The following is a 6,000-nucleotide window of genomic DNA, read 5'->3' on the forward strand; positions in this document are numbered from 1 at the left end:
ATTCCCACCAACCTTCAACTTTGATGCTCTTTCTCACTGCCCTCATCACTATCATCCAACTGTATGTTTCCCTTTACGTCTGCCAATTTTAACTGACTGTCATGTTTCATGGCCATTTTTTGAAGTTCAAACACTCTCTCTATCTTTTCCCTGATCTGTATCTCCCTTTCTCTTTCTTTTTGTTCTGCTAGGGCTATTCTTTCTTGTCTCCTTTCTTCCCTCCCTCTCTCTCTCTTTCTCTTTTCCCTCTCTCTTTCCCTCCCTCTCGCTCTCTCTCTATCTCTTTTCCCTCCCTCTCTCTCTCTATCTCTTTTCCCTCCCTCTCTCTCCCTCGCTCTCTTTTCCTTCCCTCCCCCTCCCTCTCGCTTTTCCCTCCCTCTCGCTTTTCCCTCCCTCTCGCTTTTCCCTCCCTCTCGTATTCAAGCTGCTTTAATTCTTTCTCATGTTCCATGTGTTTAATTTATAACTTAAATTTTGCCACTTCCAATGAGTCAAACTGTATCTCAGGCAACTTTAAATGCTTAGCCACCACCATAATTACCTCATATTTTCGCATTTTGTCAGGTAATGTTAACTGTAATGTTTTTGCCAAATCTAACAGTCTGATTATAGTCTCTGTACGCAAGTGTGTGACCGTCTCCACCCCCAAGAACTTCAGAGCCTCTGAAAGGGCCATTGTCCACAACACACTCCCTACTTAAACTAGAATACCACACCTGAAAAACAACGACAATATGCTCACCCCCCACTGGTTTTAAGTTCAGTAAGCCAATCCAATAGATAGACTTTTATCCTGGACGAGCCCCCAATTTGTTATGGGCCAAGGTTCAGAGAACCCCAAAGTATATCATGGAGTTCACCTGATCCACAACTTTTAATAGATTGTGGTATGGGGAGCACCCAGCATACTCTACAGGTGTGGTAAACAGAAATGGAAAAGTATTTTTTAAAACAAAACAATGTTTATTCTATGAACTCAAGCTAACCTTTTTAAAACAGTCAACATCTTAACCATCAATTCAAATACAACCCCCAAAGAATACAACACTAAGTAATCCTTAATAACTTCCCAAACAACATCCAGAAGACAAAAGAAACACATTAGGTTTACATTGACTACTGAGAACATTTATAATACTGAATTCACCAAATGATCAAGAGATAGTCTTTTCATGGCAGAGGTCAACAGTACACCTGCTCTGTTTGGCTTCAGCTCCAACACTGAAAACAAATGTAAAGCACACCCTGCAGCAAACAGCCTAAAATGAATGTAAAAAGCTGACAAACAGCCCAGCTCCACCCACTCCCTGACATCACTGCAGTAGTAAACACCCATTTCTTAAAGGTACTCTCACTACAGATATTTATATACACGCCCATATATAAACACTCATTTCTTAAAGGTGCTCTCACATGACAGCACACGGAACAAAATCATATCACAAAGACAACTACCCCCTCACTTTGCCTTCCAAATTACATCAGAAATATGGTTTGGCAGTCAAATCACAGACACACAAACATGAGTTCCTATTTTCTGACCACATAAGCTTGCGAACTATGATGATGAGGGAGCACTTAAATTTAAAATTGACCATGAATTATATGCATTGCCACTGAGATTTTGGTGATGCACATAGATGTGTGGCATTATGTCTACTTGAACCATAGAAAAACTTAGAACTTGTTTGAAGATAGCAAACAAGAATCATAGAAGATTAAAGCAAAATATTGATGGTTTCAATTCTGTCTCCAGTTGCAGCAGAAATGAGGGATAAATTAAGAACAAATTAGCAACACAATATGAAACTATTGGGTTCAAGCTACATTCTCAAAGTCTTCAGACTGTGGATGATTGGCTAAGTCCAAGACTGAGATCAAGAGATTTGTGTTGGCTAAAGATTTGGATTGGTTTATTGTCACGTGTACTGAGGTACAGTGAAAGGTATTTTTCTGCAAGCAGCTCAAACAGATCATATAGTACATGAAAAGAAAAGAAAAAAAACAATGAATATGGAGCTAATTGGTAAATGGGAGTGGAGGTACAGATCAGCCAGGATCAAACCGAATAGGGTTGCAGCCCCTGTATATAAAGAGGATTCAGGGCAACACTAAATTGAGAATAAAAGCAAATCATTGCTGGAAACTGAAACAAAAACAGAAAATACTGGATAATCTCAGTAGGTCTGACAGCAGAGAACATAGAACGATACAGCGCAGTACAGGCCCTTCGGCCCACGATGTTGCACCGACATGGGAAGTCAAAAAGCATCTGTGGAGAGAAACAGGAACTCACCTTTAGTCTGGATGACTCTTTGTCAAGGAGTCACTAAATTGAGAACTTCATTTTTAAATTATGTTGGGGTACCTTCAATTTTGTGAAGAGTTTTCAGGTGGAGCACATTCTGCATTTATTTATTTCACTGTTGTTCACACCTTTTTCACCTCACAAACGTATCAGTGGCAGGTACAAACGGTCAGTCACACAATTACTAAACAAGAGTATCGTTGCTATAAAACAGTAAATCCATATCTTTACCTGACGCAAGAATGCATCACAGTGAAAATAAATGGTTTACAAAACTCAAGAAAGCCTCCTAATAGAAAGTGAAACACTTCTGAATATCCGGATGAAAGACTATTGGCCTGAAACGCTAACTCTTATTTCCCTATCCACACAATGCTGCCAAACCAAACCTGCTGAGTGCTTCCAGCACTTTCTGTTCTCATTCCAAATTTGCGCCTGGGCTTCCGAATCCCCCGGGCGACATTAAATTGTGTTTCCCTCGTTGTAATAAGGAGCGGTGTTCCTTCGAAATAAAAATGGGAGGGGATCAAAATAGCCAACGGTGTAATTAAAACCTCGGATGCGAGGCTCAAGATCTCAAATTCACTGGGCATATGGAAGTGTTGACAATAACAAAGCCAAGCGCACACAAAACGCAGGGGCCAATATTCAAGCTGTAAACCCTTGGCAAATGCCCCTTCCAATATTCATCGATCCTCGTTCACCCGTCAGCCGGGCCTCAGTTTGCGAGGCCGATGCTGCTCTGGGTCTGCGGGTGACAAGTAGGAGTCAGCCAATTGTCAATGTCTGCAGAGACCGAGCGGCACCGCGGACATTGCAAGGAAACACCCCACCGGGGCCGACACAACCACCCACTCCCAAAACAAGGAGCGAGGGGGACGAGGGGGGAGCGAGCAAGCGCCACTTCCCCGGGGATGGGAGTGCAGCGATGCGGAGAGCCCGAGCGGCTTCTTCCTAGGGAGGGGAAAGGGGTGAGGGCGCGGGCTCGCCAGGCCTCGGCGTCAAATGATGATAGCAATAATAAAGCCCGAGCCCAACAATGGCCATCGGGGATGGAGTGGGGATGGGAGGTGACGGGTTTATTCGGGGGCGGGGAGAGGTGCGGGATTTTGGGGGACAGCACCCACCCTGACTGAGCGATTCCAGCGATGCACCCTCCGTTCTGCCTCACATCAGCGACGCTGCGCAGCAACTGCCAGAACCCCGCACTGCCACTTCCGGCCGGCAGGCCGCACCTCACGTCCGGTCCCACTGCAGCATCGCCACGCAAGTGGCGTGGTGACGTCAGGAGGGTGAGGTCAGCAGGGATAATAACAACAAATAACAACAACTCTGTCTGGGCCTCCTCATGGCTGAACCTGGATCTGATGGATCCAAAATGGGGAGGGTGTGTGGATTAAATAAAGACACGAGGAGTCCACACTGAGTGAAGTAAATAGGTTTTATTTACAACATGATATATACACAGCCCAGTAGAGCCCTACTGGCTTCCTCTCTGGTGGGTGCCTTACTGGCCGATCTTTTATGCAGTTAGAGATCCCCGGCTCCCAGCGGGGGAGCTTGTACTCCTCAAGGGCAACTGGGAAGACAGTCATTCCTACCCCGTAGGTTCCGTGCGGGAGTATTCAGCGGAAGATGCTAAATATTTTCAGGTTATGTTTTTTTTGCTTATTCGGCCACGAGCTGCGGGTGTTGCTGACGATGCCAGCATTTATTGCCAATTGTTAATTGCCTTTTAGGTGATAGCTGTCTTCCTGAACTGTCTGCAGTCCATGTGGTGCAGCAACACCCAGAGTGCTGTTGTTAGGAAGGGAGTTCCAGCATTTTGACTCAGCGATAATGAAGGATACATTCCAAGTTGGGATGGCTTTGTGTGGTTTGGAGGGGAACTTGAGGGTGGTAGCCCATTGTAGAACTTAGGCTCAATGGGCAGTCTGATAATTTGCGGAGTTATTAAATTATTTATGGCACTCAAGGAGATTTGGCTCTTTGAGTATGTGCTATCTTTCCATGGTGTAATCCTTCCAATCCCATTATTCCGCTTGATAATAATAATCTTTATTGCCACAGATAGGCTTACATTAACATGGCAATGAAGTTACTATGGAATCCCTGCAACCTTGCAAGTTTGTTTCCATCATGTCCACATCCGAATTCCTTTTGAAATCATAGATCGTCTCCGATGATTTCCAACCCTCCCAGAATGGCATCAATCCTGGATATTTGAAAACAATATTTTTAACAATTCAACCCCATAATTCGTCATCAGCAACCATCAAGAAGGGAAAGAAACTACAGCTCCCATTATTATGTAGCATTGCCACAAGGTGACACCTCCAGCACAGTGCTGCCCAATCAAATTCAAACTGAAAAAAAACAAGAGGATTCTGATTGGCTGAGAGCTTGGTGGCTGCAATGGGATTTAATAATAATATTCTTTATTATTGTCGCAACTAGGCTTACACTAACACTGCAATGAAGTTACTGTGAAAATTCCTGAGTCGTCACATTCCAGCTCAGGTACACAGAGGAAGAATTCAGAATGTCCAATTCACCTAACAAGCACGTCTTTCGGGACTTGTGGGAGGAAACCAGAGCGCCCGGAGAAAACCCATGCAGACACGGGGAGAACATGCACAGACAGTGGCCCAACCCGGGACCCTGGCGCTGTGAAGCAGCAGTGCTAACCACTGTGCGTGGCTTGCTGGTGTTTGAATTTCATTGGAGGATTATGCATGAGCAGCAGGTATAGTCTGAGTGTAATGGACATCAGCGGGAGTTCAATCATTTCATTTCATTGAAAGCACAGAGATAGAGAAAGATCAAAAAGAAAATTCTCATTAGTTTTACCAGCTTTTAATATCCCTGTTTGAAACCTCTTGCATTAAGACCAAGTAAAGCTTTTTTTCCCTCTAAATGTATCATTGCTGCAAATGTGTCCCGTTTGTGCAATTGAAGATAGCTTATCTTTCTCTCTTGCGGTCCTTTGGGAACTACTCGCTCCATTCACTGGCTTTCTGTAACATTACTACCACCGACAGCTTCTGAACTATGTCTATCGAGAGCTGGTAAGTTATTGTCTCACGGACAGCATGTTCCAGGTCATTACCGCTCGCTGTGTAAAAAGGGTTTTCCTCATAGTCCCCCTGCAACTCTTTAGCACTGCTGCCTCTCAGCACCAGGGACCCGAGTTTAATTACAGCCTTGGGTGACTGTCTGTGTTGAGTTTACATGTTTTCCCTGCGTCTGCGTGGGTTTCCTCCGGGTGGTCTGGTTTCCTCCCACAGTTCAAAGATGTGCAGGTTAGTTGGATTGACCATGCTAAACTAGCCTTCAGTGGAATTGTGGAGATGGTGTGGGGTTTGGGCCTGGGTGGGATGTTCTTTCAGAGGGTCAATGTAGACTCGATGGGCTGAATGGACTCTTCTGTACTTTAGGGATTCTATGATATATATATGTTCCCTAGTCATTGTATCATCAGCTAATGGGAATAGTTTTTCTTTGTCTACATTCTCGAAACCTGTCACAATTATGTGTTCCTCAGCATGAATGCACATAGCCAATGAGTATCCTGTTCCCGAATGGTTTTCACTTATATAATTTTTATAATGAATAGAAGTGTTCTTGATGAATTGCAAAAAGTAGATTTAACATCGGATGTTTCAGAGCCTTCAGGAAAAAAAAGCCTGCAC

General features: G+C 44.1%; 1 protein-coding gene across 3 annotated transcripts in view; it reads right to left on the reverse strand.

Moving 5' to 3' along the window:
- fam168b (family with sequence similarity 168 member B) overlaps positions 1–3,554 on the reverse strand; it is a 43,622-nt gene extending 40,068 nt beyond the window's left edge. For 2 of the 3 annotated variants that reach the window (XM_038817168.1, XM_038817166.1), the window contains exon 1: positions 3,436–3,554. The gene's annotated coding sequence lies outside the window, so the exon portion shown is untranslated. Of the gene's footprint in view, positions 1–2,697; positions 2,717–3,435 lie in introns of those variants that run through there. The other variant, XM_038817165.1, reaches the window with a different exon arrangement.
- Between the last annotated feature and the right edge of the window lie 2,446 nt (positions 3,555–6,000).

Source organism: Scyliorhinus canicula, chromosome 13 (assembly GCF_902713615.1).
Source record: "Scyliorhinus canicula chromosome 13, sScyCan1.1, whole genome shotgun sequence".
Classification (NCBI taxonomy): domain Eukaryota; kingdom Metazoa; phylum Chordata; class Chondrichthyes; order Carcharhiniformes; family Scyliorhinidae; genus Scyliorhinus; species Scyliorhinus canicula.